Below are 18,091 nucleotides of genomic sequence, written 5' to 3'. Positions count from 1 at the left end.
GTGTCTTTATAGCAGCATGATTTATAGTCCTTTGGGTATATACCCAGTAATGGGATGGCTGGGTCATATGGTACATCTAGTTCTAGATCCTTGAGGAATCGCCACACTGTTTTCCACAATGGTTGAACTAGTTTACAGTGCCACCAACAGTGTAAAAGCATTCCTATTTCTCCACATCCTCTCCAGCACCTGTTGTTTCCTGATTTTTTAATGATAGCCATTCTAACTGGTGTGAGATGGTGTCTCATTGTGGTTTTGATTTGTATTTCTCTGATAGCAAGTGATGATGAGCATGTTTTCATGTGTCTGTTGGCTGTATGAATTTCTTCTTTTAGGAAGTGTCTGTTCATATCCTTTGCCCACTTTTTGATGAGTTTTTTTGTTTTTTTCTTGTAAATTTGTTTGAGCTCTTTGTTGGTTCTGGATATTAGCCCTTTGTCAGATTAGTAGATTGCAAAAATTTTCTCCCAGTCTGTAGGTTGCCTGTTCACTGTGATGGTAGTTTCTTTTGCTGTGCAGAAGCTCTTTAGTTTAATTAGATCCCATTTGTCAATTTTGGCTTTTGTTGCCATTGCCTTTGGTGTTTAAGACATGAAGTCTTTGCCCATGCCTATGTCCTGAATGGTATTACCTAGGTTTTCTTCTAGGGTTTTATGGTTTTAGGTCTAACATTTAAGTCTCTAATCCATCTTGAATTAATTTTCGTATAAGGATAAGGAAAGGATCCAGTTTCAGCTTTCTACTTATGACTGGCCAATTTTCCCAGCACCATTTATTAAATAGGGAATCCTTTCCCCATTTCTTGTTTTTGTCAGGTTTGTCAAAGATCAGATGGCTATAGATGTGTGGTATTATTTCTGAGGGCTCAGTTCTGTTCCATTGGTCTATATCTCTGTTTTGGTACCAGTACTATGCTGTTTTAGTTACTGTAGCCGTGTAGTATAGTTTGAAGTCAGGTAGCATGATGCCTCCAGCTTTGTTCTTTTGACTTAGGATTGTCTTGGCAATGCTGGGTTTTTTTTTGGTTCCATATGAACTTTAAAGCAGTTTTTTCCAATTCTGTGAAGAAAGTCATTGGTAGCTTGATGGGGATGGCATTGAATGTATAAATTACCTTGGGCAGTATGGCTATTTTCACAATATTGATTCTTCCTATCCATGAGCATGGTATATTCTTCCATTTGTTTGTGTCTTCTTTTATTTCACTGAGCAGTGGTTTGGAGTTCTCCTTGAAGAGGTCCTTTACATCCCTTGTAAGTTGGATTCCTAGGTATTTTATTCTCTTTGAAGCTATTGTGAATGGGAGTTCATTCCTGATTTGACTCTGTTTTTCTGTTACTGGTGTATAGAATGCTTGTGATTTTTGCACATTATTTTGTATCCTGAGACTTTGCTGAAGTTTCTTATGAGCTTAAAGAGATTTTGGGCTGAGACAATGGGGTTTTCTCAATATACAATCATGTCATCTGCAAACAGGGACAATTTGACTTCTTCTTTTCCTTACTGAATACCCTTGATTTCTTTCTCTTACCTGATTGCCCTAGCCAGAACTTCCAACACTACGTTGAATAGGAGTGGTGAGAGAGGGCATTCCTGTCTTGTGCCAGTTTTCAAAGGGAATTTTTCCAGTTTTTGCCCATTCAGTATGATATCGGCTGTGTGTGTGTCATAAATAGCTCTTATTATTTTGAGATACATTCCATCAATACCAAATTTATTGAAAATTTTTAGCATGCAGGGCTGTTGAATTTTGTCAAAGGCCTTTTTTGCATCTATTGAAATAATTATGTGGTTTTTGTCCTTGGTTTTGTTTATATGCTGGATTAGGTTTACTGATTTGTGTATGTTGAACCAGCCTTGCATCCCAGGGATGAAGCCCACTTGATCATGGTGGATAAGCTTTTTGATCTGCTGCTGGATTCGGTTTGCCAGTGTTTTATTGAGGATTTTTGCATCGATGTTCATCACGGATATTGGTCTAAAATTCTCTTTTTTTGTTGTGTCTCTGTCAGGCTTTGGTATCAGGATGATGTTGGCCTCATAAAATGAGTTAGGGAGGATTCCCTCTTTTTCTGTTGATTGGAATAGTTTTAGAAGGAATGGTACCAGCTCCTCCTTGTACCTCTGGTAGAATTCGGCTGTGAATCTGTCTGGTCCTGGACTTTTTTTGTGTGGTAGGCTATTAATTATTGCCTGAATTTCAGAGTCTGCTATTGGTCTATTCAGGGATTCATCTTCTTCCTGGTTTAGTCTTGGGAGAGTGTAAGTGTCCAGGAAATTATCCATTTCTTCTAGGTTTTCTAGTTTATTTGCATAGAGGTGTTTATAGTATTCTCTGATGGTAGTTTGTATTTCGGTGGGGTTGGTGGTGATATCCCCTTTATCATTTTTTATTGCGTGTATTTGATTCTTCTCTCTTTTCTTCTTTGTCTTGCTAGTGGTCTATCAATTTTATTGATCTTTTCAAAAAACCAGCTCCTGGATTCATTGATTTTTTTTGGAGGGTTTTTTGTGTCTCTATCTCCTTCAGTTCTGCTCTGATCTTAGTTATATCTTGCCTTCTGCTAGCTTTTGAATATTCAGTGTTTGCTCTTGCTTCTCTAGTTCTTTTAATTGTGATGTTAGAGTGTCAATTTTAGATCTTTCCAGCTTTCTCTTGTGGGCATTTAGTGCTATAAATTTCCCTCTACACACTGCTTTAAATGTGTCCCAGAGATTCTGGTATGTTGTATCTTTGTTCTCATTGGTTTCAAAGAACATCTTTATTTCTGCCTTCATTTCGTTATGTACCCAGTAGTCATTCAGGAGCAGGTTGTTCAGGTTCCATGTAGTTGAGCAGTTTTGATTGAGTTTCTTAGTCCTGAGTTCTAGTTGGATTGCACTGTGGTCTGAGAGACAGTTTGTTATAATTTCTGTTCTTTTACATTTGCTGAGGAGTGCTTTACTTCCAACTATGTGGTCAATGTTGGAATACGTGTGACGTGGTGCTGAGAAGAATGTATGTTCTGTTGATTGGGGTGGAGAGTTCTGTAGATATCTATTAGGTCTGCTTGGTGCAGAGTTGAGTTCAATTCCTGGATATCCTTGTTAACTTTCTGTCTTTTTGATCTGTCTAATGTTGACAGTGGGGTGTTAAAGTCTCCCATTATTATTGTATGGGAGTCTAAGTCTCTTTGTAAGTCTCTAAGGACTTGGTTTACATGAAAGGACTCAGATGGAGGGGGGACCCAAGATGGCAGAATAGGAACAGCTCCAGCCTCCAGCTCCCAGCCTGTGCTTGACACATAAGACCGGTGATTTCTACGTTTTCAACTTAAGTACTGGGTTCATCTCACTGGGGCAGGTTAGAAAGACCCTGCTGGTCAGCGGGTGCAGCCAGACCAGCAAGCTGAAGCAGGGGGAGGGATCGCCTCACCTGGGAAGCGCTGGGGGAAGGGAATTCCTTTTCCTAGCCAAGGGAAACTGAGACGCACAACAGCTGGAAAATCGGGTAACTCCCACCCTAATACTGCGCTTTACCAAGGGTCTTAGCAAGCGGCACACCAGGAGATTATATACTCACACGTGGCCTGGAGGGTACCATGCCCAGTGGGCCTCCCTCATTGCTAGCACAGCAGTCTGAGACCTAACTGCAAGGCGGCAGGTGGCTGCGGGAGAGGCGCCCACCATTGCTGAGGCTTAAGTAGGTAAACAAAAGCGGGAAAGTTGAACTGGGTGGAGCCCACTGCAGCTCAAGGAGGCCTGCCTGCCTCTGTAGACTCCACCTCTGGGGACAAGTTTTTAATATTTTAAAAACCATGGTGAGCTTGCTTGACTTTACACACAGGTGTTTAAATCCAGGGCTAAAGATATTGCTGTCTACTTTCTCTGGGAAGCCTAATGGGTGAGTCAAAAAGAGGAGAGTCTATAGGGAATGTTTAAGGGTGTTGGATAGGCTGTTTTGCTTCAAAAGCCTTCATAACACAAATCTTCTGGTTCTGGGAACTCCTCCATTTGAGGCAGAATGGTACAGAGAAGAACTAATGCACACAACGTCAGGGCTGGTGTGGCTGGTACAGCAGGCCAGTGAGGTGCAGAGGGTGGAGGATGGACCTGGCTTCCGTTTCTGGTACTTTTAAGGCCCTTTTCACCTTTAACAACCCTTTGGGTGATGGTCATGCCTGTTAAAATGCACAGCCTCATAGGATCGGCCTAATCAGTAATACCTAGTGAGAATTAATTAATTAGATTATTCTCAGGTAAACATACTAGGGAAGGGCTTGCACTAGGGTTAATGGTAGTTGGAGGTAGGTAGAGGGAAAAGAGAATGGCCACAGGAGGAAGTCCTGTGGAGCTAGTAGCATCAAGAAGGTGCTCTAGATCCTTGAGAGGGTCCTACAGATTCTCAACAAGTGGCCCATGGTGGAGAATAACGAGAACAGAGTGAGATGAGGAAGGCACAGTAGGAGATTTTCATTTCATGTCATTGCTTGTGTCTGTTTTTATCATAGTTCCACTTTCCCTACTGCCCCTTTGTACCCTGCAGTCTTTCCCTTACCTCAGGAAAGATCTAAGGATTCCTTGACATGACCACTCCCCACTCCTGTTAATTAATTTCCTCATCCTCTGCACATACTAATGTTGAACTCTATTCCCTATCACCTGTGTTTTGATCCGACTTTCAAAATACACAAGCTATGGGAAGGAACTGAAAGGTGGAAAGAAAAGTATATCTGAGATCACTGATTTTTTAAACCTAATTGTTTACTACTTCTTGTAGTGTGAAAGACTGCCATCTATGACTTTCTGCAGATAAAATTCAGGAGTTGAAGCCTCAAGGTTTTGCATAGGAAATCATAGACTCAGTTTTAGAGCTAAGTTTGACTGTAGTTCAGATCTTTTCCTTAAAGGTAAAATTTAATGCATCCCCAAATATTTGAGACTTTCACAAGATATGGCAGGTCTTCTGATTCCCAGTTCCATGAAATTTCCATTCCACTACATCAAAATACTGAGTGCCCATCTGTGTGTGTACCAATCCCCTGACTATATCCACACACATGCACACTCTTGTTGCTTCTAAGACCAGTTCCTGTGCCTGAGTGGTCAGTGGTGGAAACAGTTTTGCTACTATTTTCCCTTACACTGTTACTAGGCCTATGATTTGCATTTAATATAGAGAAGTGGTTACCAAGTTGAGTACATCTAATTTGTCTACATATCTAAGCACTGGTCTAAAGTGATTTATTACTATTTTCATGATGTCAAGATTCCTAAGTGGCACCAGATGAAATGTCAAACTGGGACATGGTTACCCTGGTTACATTCCATTATATGTTTTGAAACTGCAAAGAGAGATGGATTTGTGTTTGTGTTTGTGTTTTAGTTTTATAAACCTTAGAAATAAAACCTCCTTAAGGACAGGGATTTTGTCTGTCTTGTTCACTGGTGTATGTCAACACCCAGAACAATGTTAGTAACTGTTGAATGAAAAATATTAGCCTTATCATATGTACTTATCTTTGCAGTAGAATCAAGTCCTGGAAATACTGTGCCCCTTTTCTGGTCTTGTCAACTGATTTCCCTCATCCCAACCCTCAATTTATTTTCTACTATAACATTACCGAAATTGACCAGGTATAATTCAGTGACTATTATTTACATTGATTATTTAGCAAAATCTATATAAAACTGTTTTTTAATACCCAGTAAGTTCTGGGTAGAAAATAAAATTAATATTGGCACTGAATGCTTTAAGTAATATCTGGACTTGAATGGAGAATGTATAGTGTACATTATCTCTCCTCAATGTATCAGCATATGCCAATTTTTGTGAATTTACTTGGCAGATCTGTATATTTTTTTCCCAGAAAGCTCAACTTCCATTTTATAGTTTGGCTAATCAAACAACAAAAATATTTTTCTTTTATTTTTGACTTTTTGAGCTTTGAAAATGAAGGTAGAAATAGGAAGTCACACTTACCCATATCCCTTTATGAGGATAGTGAAAAAAGTTATCAATCAGCTGAATGTGAGTTTAATAACAGAAATGACGGAAAATATTGATGTCCTGAACAGTGGAAACTGACAAAGTAATTGTGTTTACTTGGAGATAAAAGGGTACCTACTTCCAGCTGTTCTTTCCAGAAATAAAATAACCAGTGATTCTGTAATACTTTACCAGATTTGAACAAATATTCCTTAATGTATGTCCTCTTGTTTTGAACTAATTTAGACCTGAAGTGCGCAGACTTCTGGTCTCAGTCTGATTTTATTTTAAAGGTTAGAAATATCCTGAAATTTTGAAGCAATGATGTGTATCTTGCCATACATTGGACATCCGATTATTCAATAAGATTTCAACATATGACAAGTCTGAATACAAATGTCATAATTTTAATTTTGGTTCATCAATATTGCATATTTATTAAAGGAAAGGCAAATTGACTTTTTATTTTTGTCTTTTTTTCTTTTAAAAATAGTTTTATGAGATTTAATTTACATGCCATATAATTCACTCTTTTAAAGTATATAATTTAATGGCTTTTAGTATATTCTCAGAGTTGCACATCCATCATCACAATTTTAGAAGATTTTCATTACTCCAAAAGGAACCTCATGCCCCTACACCTCTTAACTGTCATCCCCTTTAGGCCAAATCTCCCTGACCCTAGGCAACCAATAATCTATTTTCTGTCTCTATAGACTTGCATGTTTTGAACATTTCATATAAATGGGATCAGACAATACGGTCATTTGTAACTGGCCACTTTCCTTTAGCGTAATGTGTCCAAGGTTCATTCATGTGATAGCATGTATCAGTACTTCATTTCATTTTATTGCCCAATAATATTCCATGGTATGAATATACCACATTTTATTTACCTATCCATCAGTTGATGGACATTTGAGTTTTTTACACTTTTTGGTTATTATAAATAATGCAGTTATGAACATTTATGCACAATTTTTTGGTGTATGCTTCCATTTCTCTTGGGTTTAAATACCCAGGAATGGAATATATCTAGAAATGGAATGGCATGGTAACTGTATATTTAACCATTTAAGGAACTTACAGATAGTTTTCTAAAGTGGCTCTACCATTTTACATTCTCACCAGCAATCTATGAGGGTTTCAATGTATCCATATTCTCATCAACACTTGTTAGTCTCTGTCTTTTTTTAAAGTTATAGCCATTCTAATGGGGATAAAGTGGTATCTCGTCATGGTTTTAATTTGTATTTCCCTGGTGGCTAATGATGTTGAACAGTTTTCAAGTGCATATTGGCTATTTTAATATCTTATTTGGAGAAATGTCTAAAATGTTATAATTTTAATTCTATATTCATAATGCATCCCCATCAACTTCCCTTTTAGGAAATAAGTTTGAGCTGGTGACATGAGAATTAAGGAAAAATCCAGTTACAAAACGCTACATGTTATGTAATTTCATTGATACAAAATGTATGGAATAGCAAATCCATGGAGACAGAGATCATTGGTTACTTAGGGCTTTGGAAGGGGGGAAATGGAGAATTACAACTAATAGTTGAAAGATTTCCTTTTGGAGTGATGAAAATGTTCTAAAATTATATTGTGGTCATGGTTATACAACTCTGTAGACATACTAAAAATGATTAAACTGTATACTTTAAATAGGTGGACTTGATTATATGTAAATTATGTCTCAATACAGCTGTTTCAGAAAGCCAGAGTAAAAAGAAACAAAAACAAAAATAAGAAGTAGGCAGCTAGTCCTTTTGGGTGTCTATCTGTTGAACTCACAATATTATACTTTCCTTCTTGATAGTTTGCATAGCTCCTAAGTGATGCTTAGTTAGAACAGAGAACAAATAATATGACATGCACATTTGTTAACCTCTTTATTCTGAAACCAGGTATCACTTAGATCTAAAACAGAGTATTTATCTTTTCCTTCTATTTTAGAGTAATAATTCAGATAAAGTTAACATTTCCAATAAAATTGAAGTTTTTTTATTTTTGATGTGTTCTATTTTAAGCTAATAACGAAAACTTCAAAGTATAGTAAATTAATGCCTTCCTCATTTGGCAGTTTTTCAAAAAACTTTTACTGAGAGTTTGCCATATGACAAACATTGCGCTAGACAATTTTACGTGTTGTTTTATTAATTCCACTTTATAGCTCAAAAGACTGGAGTTTCTGTTTTTATTTCATTTATAGCATAATTAGAATAGCATACTTTTGACTGTGCTATGATAGCGACAGCAATGCCCAATTCATGTCATTTCCCTTGGAATATCTTCAGAATATAAAAGTTATAGGCATTCTGGTTCAGAAGAGTAGAAGATAGAAGGGAAAAAGGTCACTGGTTTTAAGCAATGTTGAAATCTAGCCAAGCATGTTTCCATAAGTAATGCTTAGATTCTTTTATTAGAAAAATAATCTGGGCCAGGTGCAGTAGGTCACGCCTGTAATCCCAGCACTTTGGGAGGCTGAGATGGGTGGATTACCTGAGGTCAGAAGGTCAAGACCAGCCTGATCAACATGGTGAAACCCCTTCTGTACTAAAAATACAAAAAAATTAGCTGGGTATGGTGGCAGGTGCCTGTAATCCCAGCTACTTCAGAGCTACCTGGGAGGCTGAGGCAAGAGAATTGCTTGAACCTGTGAGGCGGAGGTTGCGGTGAGGTGAGCCGAGATTGCGCCACTGCACTCCAGCCTGGGTAACAGAGGGAGACTCTGTCTTAAAACAACAACAACAACAAAGAAAAATAATCTGTCTTCTTGTCAAAGTATTTGATAAAACAAAATCCACATGGATTCCTAAAGTGACTTTTTTTCTTTTTTTGTGGAGAATGGGGAAGAAATTGGAAGTCAATTCTTAGTTTGAAAATTATCCAGAAAACGACCTGGAATTTTTTGTTTGTTAAAAGATTTTCTCATCAAGGTAGATTATTTTAATCCACATTTGAAATAAATGAGAACTTTTAACTGGAGTCTAATTCTTTAGACTTCTTTATCTAATGAAATTATATTCCAAAAATTAAGAAAAATTTTCTGACAAAAAGCCAAGATAATTCATTGCTTTTGGAACTTCATTAAAAGAAGGGAGTTCTTCATGCAGAAGAGAAGTGATACCAGGTAAAATTTAGACCCTTCTTTTAAAGATAAAATGTGTTTTATCTTTACCAATCTTTCATCATTTCTGGCACTCTACATTCTTTTGACTAAAAGAATTAAAAAATATCTTTAAAAGATACTTCATTGCTTAAGGCCAAAATAATGACAATTGATTGTGGGGTTTATAACACATGTAGAAGTAAAATGCATAGCAATAATAGCATAATGGATAGGAGAGGGAAATGGAGGTGTGCTATTGTAAACTTTTTATAGCTTGTGTAATGATATATCACTTGAAGTTAGCATGAGATAGGTTAAAGATGTATGTTGTAAACCCTGAGAAGTCACTAAAAAGGTAAAACAAAGAGGTATGGCAAATAAGACAATAGTGAAGATAAAATGGGATACAAAAATGCTTAATCCAAAACTAGCCAGGAAAAGAGGAACAAGGTACAAAGAAAAGATGGAGCATTGAGCACTATTAGAAAGATGACAGATTTTCAACCATACCATATTAATAATTAGATGTTGATAAATACATAAGTAGGCAATTATATTACACATAAAATGCAAATTGTTAGACTAACTAAAAAGCAAGACCCATCTTTGTCCTGTTTATAAGAGATCCACTTTGAATATAAAGTCACAGGTGAGTTAAAGTAAAAGAATGGAAAACACAGTATTAAGCAAACACTAGTCAAAAGAAGCCAGAAGATGCTATGTTAGTGTTGAAGTGGACTTTAGAACAAAGAATATTACCAGGAATAAAGACGTTACATATTAATGATAGGATCAATCTACTATGAGAATACAAACAGTTCTAAATTTTTATACAACTAACATCTCAGCTTCAAAATACTTGAGGAAAAACTGATACAACTGAATCCTTTTCTTTGTTGGAAACTTTTAAGCTCCACAATAGCAATTCTATTAACTATTTGAATTTTTAAGCATCTAAATCCCATGGATTAGATTTTTAGATGTTTTATACAGGAGCATCCTACTGCCAATTACCAAAATATGTATTAGTTCTACAGATCCTTCCTAGAGAAACCAATCTCTATTTTTGCCTTCAGCTCAGATGGATAAGAAGGAATTAATGTATGACATCTAAACCATTAATATAAACACTGTTTTTGTGAAGACAAAATTCTAACTCCAACATGGGCACCTTAAGCGTATTAATTAAAATGTTTATTCGAAAATACCAACTACATACCAAGTATTTTATATATGCTATATAATTCACACAATAACCTTTATTGCACATAAGGAAACTGGGCCATAATGAGATTGTGTACTTGCTCAAGGTCACACAGGAAAGGGCAGAGCTGAGATTTGAACTCAGATCTGTTTGTTGTTGAGTCTGTGATCTTTCTACCATATCACATTCTTTCTCTCGAAAACACACAATGACTTGAAATAAAATAAGAAATAATTGAACTGGAATTTGTGTGTGAATGTAAGTGACCATCATTCCCTGAATCATCAAAGAGACTGGAAAAGAAGGGAATGCCATTTGTTGGCTAACTGCTTTTGTTCTAGAGAACTACTAAACATAACTGCAGTTAGTTTAGGTTTAGTTTAGTTAGGCTCCATTCTATAGGAGCCATACATACTAGTATAGTCTAAAGGCCTATAAGAGACCATGCAAAATTTACAGTAATGTGTAGTCTGTAATTTCACAAATCTATATACAGCACTGCTACATTAATGTTTGTTGAATGACTGAATGAATAGATAGTATTTCAGTAGTCAAATGATAATATCATGGGATTTTAGTATTATCAATTCACCAGTTTAAAAAGCATGTGGACCAAAGTAGTGGGATTTATAGAAACTGTTATTTTTCTGAAATTGATAAAATCTTCCTATTGCAATATTTCCATGACCTTATTAATTAACCAAGTCTTGCAAACTTGTTTTAGCAAAGGAAGTAGAACTGAATCAAAGATACAGAGAAAGCACACTGGTTGAAGAAATATAAGGTTGATTTAAAAAATAATCTTCTGATTGCAACCAAAATTTAAAAAGTATTTTGGAGGTTCAAAACATCACAACCTATGACAATTATCTTCATATTCACAGCTTGGACATGTTCACTACCTATATGTCATGTAACAGACAGTCAGCAGAATCGTGTTGCTAAGGAAACACCTCTAGCATAAACATAAAAGGCGTAACAGGTTCAAAGGGCTCCAGGGAATTATTATAAAGCCATAAAACTTGCCAAATAATTGGAACAATAAAAGTGGAAAATTAATTTCAAGCAAGACTAAACATTTCAACTGACTGCTGACAGGCTTTTAAAGAGTGTACACATAGACAAGGAAAAAGAGGTGAGGACTTTTAAAGATCCAAGTGGCTAATTAATGGAGACTGAAGCCAAATGCAAGCATTGGGAGAATAGCAGAAAAATTTGGTTTCTGGTTTCACAAAAGAGGATTTACCTTAATCAAATTTATTAGTAAGAAGGATGAAGGTGCAGGGAACAGGCTCCTTGAAGCAGTTAAAAATGGACCAATATTCTAAGCATTGCAATTTGATGTGTTTCTTCGTCCAAGTAAAATATAACTATGGTGTTAAAGGAAGTAGAGACAGAAATAGGAGACCTTTTTATGAATAGTTTTACAAGTGCACTTAGTTCTAGAGAGACCCCCTAGGATTAACCAATGTGATGGAATTATTTTTAAAAGGTCTGGGAATGTACCAAGTGACTTGCATGGCAGTTGACATCACTCATAAGAAAAGTGCTAAAAGGTGTTTTGAGGGTCAAATGAAGAAGCATTTGGAAGCTTACTTGCTTGATGAAGGAATGCCAACTGATTTTTTCATATGGGAGAGAAATGCTTCATTAACTTGTCAAAGTGTCAGAAAGGTATTATTTCTGTGGAAGAAAAGAGGTGTTATAACATATCCTTAGCGTTTCTATAGTGGGCAATTTACTGAAATGCTCTACTGGGGTTAAAACGATCTCCTCTCTTAAAAGTGGCATAATGGGAAAATTGGTAGGTTGAATTGAAACTTGCTAAATTGTACGAAACAGAAGTTATTTGGCAATTGAATCATTGCTAGTTCAGAAAATCACCCTCTAGAGGACTTAATTTTGGCAGCCATGTGAATAGCTTCCTCTTTTTAGACAAAATCTATGTAAAATCTCCCTAGGCACTGTGTGCATATGAAATCATATAGTACATGAGGTGTGACAAACTTATTTTTTAATAAAACTTATTTTGAAATAAAACTTAAAAACTTACACACTAAGGAAAAGTTAGTTCCATCAAAGTCATCAACTTGGCAGGCTTCATACTCATTTCAGGGATGCCGCCTTTGGACAACTCATTCTTGGAATTTCTCTTGTGGAATTGTCCCACAGGACCATGCAAACCTTGAAAATTGTATTTCACAGTAAAAATTTTTCATGCTTTGAGCAAAAATATTATATTTGGGAAAGGTCCAAAGAAATCCGAGGCTCATCTGGTAAAGAAAGTGAGTGATTAAACTGTTATTAATTTTTTTTTAAATGAGGTATAACTATTAAGTAAAGAAAGCGATATTCTTTTGTGGCTTGTAACCTGATTTTCAAAGTAACTCCTAAAACATTTTAAACATGTTTTGATCAGTCAGTTATGCTTGTAATGGGACTAAAGATTTTCAAGGTGACTGCCTTGAAGGACAGTTTCAGAATTGGTAGCTGGTATGCTGATTAGAAAGCCAGTCTCATGGTGTTTTAACTTACAAAGAGAGAGAAGTAGAACAATATTGATGTCTAGTAAAAATTCCTTGATGATTTTAAGAAATGAGAGCAATATATTTTAACATTTTTATAGAAAAGGAAAAAACCAAATTTTGGTTGTGATTTGCTATGATGAGAAGAGCATGGTACCTACTGGAAGTCCAGAAGTGAAGCTATGTGAACTTGGGTAAGTCACTTTGACATCTTTTAGTATCTGCTTTTATCTTAAAAATTGGATTATTTTTACTTTTGGACAATGACCAAAATATTATTGTCCCATTTGAAAAACATATGCACACACACCTGTTAAAGGGTGATTGTGAAGTTCAAATGAGATACTGTATGAAAAAGCATTTTGAGAATGCTAATGCATAGTATATATAATGTATTGTAATTTCAGAGAAAATATTTTATTAAGCAAAAATTAGAGGCATATAATGATATCAGACTTTGTTCTGCATCCTGACTTCCTTCCAACATTAAGTTGTTGCTTTCATTTTTACATAAACAGAAGCATGGACTTTGTCACAGCTTTTTCATACATAAAAGAAAGAGAGATGATACTTGCCTTTGAGTTATCACGTGAAAATACAATGGAGTATTAGTAGAAATACTTGGAAATAAAGGTCTTGCATAAGTGTAAATTTACATTGCCAAGTGAAATGGCTTGGCAAGTGCCTGGCACACAGTTTACAATACGTTCTATTTATTATCGATATTCTTAGGATTCATGGACAATGGTTTGTCATTGAATGTCATACTTGTGAATTTACATATCCAGAACTCAGATTTGAGCAGATTTTCTAGTAAAAGTACTGATATTTTATTTTTTTAATACTTTAACTGTAGTCCAAGAGAGCCTAGAGATGGGAAAAATAAAGTTCTCTTTAGCAGTAGAAAAATTCACTACGTGATGGAAAATTTGACTTGAATAACATGAATTACTTTGGACACAAAAGATTGAGAACAAAGGACTTTAGCTTCAGATTTCTAAATTACATATTAAAGTTGGGCATATTACAATAATAGAAGCATCATGCAAATGCTTGGAACTTGAGATATTTTGCATTTAGCATGAAAAAAATCATTGAGACCTCTGAAATCATGAAATTTTGTCACTACTCACTCTTCTCTATTAGTGGCTCAGGCTGATACGTGTTGTAAATAATCCTTTTATGCCCAGGAAAAGATGTTGAATAGTCTCGATGTAGTTAGGAAAACAGCAATAATACATCTTCTTAGACAAGAAGTCATCCGTTTCTCCAGTGTTCTCCACTGTGCATCCAATAATTCTCTGTGCTCGATTTTGCCATGTGAAAATTCAAGCTCTGAGATACAGTGAGAAAGAAAGTGAGAGAATGTTTGGGACACAGGCTGATACCTCACTACAGCTAACTATTATAATTTTGTTTAACAAACTCTGAAATCTGTCTTGGCTTCAGCACACCAAGGAACTGGATATACTATATCACATGTTAGGGGTTCTTCCTCTACCTCATGAAATGTTTCAAACATGAGTCCATGTTTTCTGAATCTAGTGGTAAAGAATGGGAATTATTGTTTTATGGGCTAAGAGCTCACACCTCATTTCACAGACGTTTCATGAAGTGCCCAACTAGTTATCATAAAACCCAAACTCTACTTCTTGGTTCAGGTAGAGATATTCTGAATGGACATGAATAAGAGAAATAACTTTATCTAGATATAGAATTTGGAGAGGGAGGAGGTATTTACTAAATGCAACAAAATTAGGGAAATTTTTATTAGGTAGAATTCAATCCATCAAGACACCAATGTAAAAAAATAAACAGCGGTGTTTGAATTTGGGATTAATGAAGTGATTTATTTAATATGCCTAAATCTTAAAACAGAATAATACCTATGTTAGTTTCATTATAAATTAATTTAAACACACAATTTAAAACAATTAGATACTTCTTCATGGACTAATGATATTGCTAGGGACTGGAGATAAGACTAGAGGGGCCAAGAAGGAGGCTTTTCTGATCAGTTGGGACTCTCATTTTTTGTGTTATCATAGTTCTTCCTTTTTTTTGCCTGGCAATCCCATGGAAATCTTGGAATTGTCTCTTTTCAGTTTCAGGTCTTTATTCTAATTTTTTTAATGCAATTGATCAAATTATAGTCTTTATCAATTAATTTATACAATCACTTTGCTTCACCCTTATATACTCTGCAGAAATCCTGACTGCTCAACCTAATAAATCATTTTAGTGTGTTTGCTTGACCTGGTAGATCTCTGAACAATCGTTTATCTGTGTATCTATGTCAACGTATTTTCTGCTTTCTACTTTCTCTGGTTCACTATGTGAAGGTAGGGTTTATAATTCATTTTCTTTAGTGGGAAAGTGATTTGTGTTTGAGATCCATGCTGGAAATGGATGCTCAATAAATAAAAGACTGCTTTGATTACGTGTAACAGAAAACTAACGATGTCTTAAACCATTAGGATGTTTAAGTTGATGAATAGGAAGCCCAGAAGTAGGCTATATGGGAATGGTTAACTAGCTTGGTGATGTCAGCAAAGAATCCAGGCACTTTCAGCCTGTGTCAGGATGCTGGCCTTGTCCTTTGGCTCAAGTGCAGTCACAGAGGACTGCTAAGGCTCCTGGCACTAGTCCCAGTGTAATGGCATCTAGAGAAAAAAGAAAGAGCAGGGGTTAAATGGGATCACTCAACTTGTGTATCTCTTTTTTTAAGGCTGGAATATTTTCCAGAAGCAATCAGATTTTTTCTACGTAGTATTTTCCAGAATTATGTCTCATGGCCCCCTGAGCTACAAAAATGGCTGGAAAAAATAAATTTCTATTACTTCTAGACTCCCTGACCTGAGAGAAGGTTTAGGCTATTCAATGGGTAACTAAGGATTCATATCAATTACAGGCCAGGCGCAGTGACTGACACCTGTAATCCCGGGACTTTGCGAAGCCAAGGTGGGAGAATCACTTGAGGCCAGGATTTTGAGATCAGCCTGGCCAACATGGCAAAAACCCATCTCTCAAAGAAAAATAAAAGTTAAAAAATATTTATATCAATTACAATAATTGTGTTTTAATTTCCTGTTATACATAAATGTCCCCCTTTCAGCCACAGCAGAACACTTCTAATATCTTTTAATGTCACGAGAGTTACATATACCCATGCCTCTGTTCTCTATTCATTTCTAAACTGTGTCATACAGAACTATAACAATTCTTAATTGTACAGTTATGTGGATAAACACATAAATTTTCATGTACTAGAAATGGGTGTTTTGCTGTATCTCACATATACATAATGTGTGCTTGATATATATTTTAAAAAATTAAGAGCAGAAACTGATCCAACACTGGAATTTCTCTGAATATCACTGGATAAATGTTCATTGCTACAATTAAAGCAAAAATTAAAGTCTACATTTGATTAATGTAGAAACAAAAATGTTTTAATAAAAATAGCTTTTGCCATCATATATAAAATAATATAAATATATATAAAAGTAATATTAATATATAATGAATTAATAAATAATTCAGGAACTGTTCAAGGAAATGAAGACACAGGAATGAGGAGAACAGGTGAGACTTCATAGACCTTCTATTCTGTAGGCAAAACAGACAACAAACAGGTAAGTAAATACACAGTATGTCAGGTGATGTTAGGTGCTTGTGAAGAAAAATAGCAGAGAATGCTGTTTTGGGTGGGGGTGTGTGTGTGTGAAGACTGTCACTATTTTATATAAGGTGACAACAAAAGGGCTCATAGGTGAGATTCCTCACAGATTAATATTCTGAAAGAAGTGAGGGAACAAGGGAACAAAGGGAAGTGACAAAGACAGAAGTCAAGAGAAAACTTGGCCTCTTTAACACACAGGAATACATAGTAACTTCAAAGACTTTGCTGAATGGAGTGTTACATAAATGAAAGAACACATATAAATAACACTTAGGTATGCTTGCCTATTGGTCTGTTGTTAAACACCAATTCTTCATTATAAGGCCACTGGTGAAATGAATTTTGTAAAAGTTTTTTTTAGATTCTAGGGATTTGTATATAGGTCTATTACATGTATAAATTGCATGATGCTGAGGTTTGGGCTTCTAAAAGACCCCGTTGCCTCAGTAATTAACATAGTATCTGATGGGTGGTTTTCCAACCCATTTCCCTGCTCCATTTTCCCTCCTCTTTAGGAATCTTCAGTGTTTATTGTTCCTATCTTTGTATCCATGTGTACCCAGTGTTTAGCTCCCACTTACAAGTGAGAACATGTAATATTTGGTTTTCTGTTTTCAGCATTAATTCACTTAGAATAATCGTTTCCAGTTACATCCATGTTGCTGCAATGACTATGATTGTGGTTTTTTAAATGGCTGCATAGTATTCCATGGCATATATGTACCACAGTGTGAAGTGGACTTTTTAAGGAAAATTCTGTCCTCATTCAATCTAGGTCATTTTCTTTGTCTGTAGACCCAGTTCTTTGTTACCTACTGGTTTTCTTATCATACAGTTACTATTTTGAGTACATATTATGTGCTGGATAGAGTGTAAAATGGTTAAGACACAAATCTTACTTAATAATTTTCTCAGTCTTACATACTGAGATACATCAAGATTAACTTTTCCAATTCCAAAGCCAAACAGAATTAGAACTTTGTTTCTTAAATGATGTCACATTTCAAACTAATTCACTAAAGCTCAGACTGAACTTATAATTTTCTTGTACTTAGTATCACACGCAAATTGAAAAAGGTATCTCCATGTCTATAGTTGTTAAACATTTAGAATTTAGGTAAACTTCATTAATTTCTCTAGGTGTATGGTTTTAAAATTATATTCCTTGGAGCATTATTGCAAAAGGTATTAATACTTTTTATATGAAAAAGTAGTTCCATGGTCAAATAATTTTTTAAGAACACCAGATTATAGAAAGGTAAACAGGCTACTTGAATATAGGGCTTCCCAAAGCCTTTACATACTCCATGAAATGAACTTCTCCAAATTATTGGATTATGGAAGGACTGTTTATGAAAGACCTCTGAGTGTCTGAATGAACTAGTTTATGTGATACACAGTTCTTGAAATTATACTTTGGTTATGTCAGTTTCTATCAGATACTATTCAAATCCATGCAGTGCAGGAGGTTTACTATGTGATATGGTTTGGCTGTGTCCCCACCCAAATCTCATCTTGAACTGTAGCTCCCATAATTCTCATGTGTCCTAAGAAGGACTCACTGGGTGATAGTTGAATCATGGGTGTGGGATTTTCC

The 18,091-nt window shown here is 35.6% G+C and overlaps 1 long non-coding RNA gene across 1 annotated transcript in view; it reads left to right on the top strand.

The window, feature by feature from the left end:
• LOC140713259 (uncharacterized) overlaps window positions 1-15,925 on the top strand; it is a 58,830-nt gene extending 42,905 nt beyond the window's left edge. Inside the window, exons 2-3 of the long non-coding RNA XR_012095150.1 lie at window positions 12,914-13,006; window positions 15,724-15,925. This is a non-coding gene — a long non-coding RNA (uncharacterized lncRNA). The remainder of the gene's footprint in view (window positions 1-12,913; window positions 13,007-15,723) is intronic.
• Window positions 15,926-18,091: the final 2,166 nt, after the last annotated feature.

This window comes from Chlorocebus sabaeus, chromosome 13 (genome assembly GCF_047675955.1).
Source record: "Chlorocebus sabaeus isolate Y175 chromosome 13, mChlSab1.0.hap1, whole genome shotgun sequence".
Taxonomy (NCBI): domain Eukaryota; kingdom Metazoa; phylum Chordata; class Mammalia; order Primates; family Cercopithecidae; genus Chlorocebus; species Chlorocebus sabaeus.
Note: the sequence above shows the minus strand (reverse complement) of the source record. Positions and strands in the feature narration are given on the sequence as shown.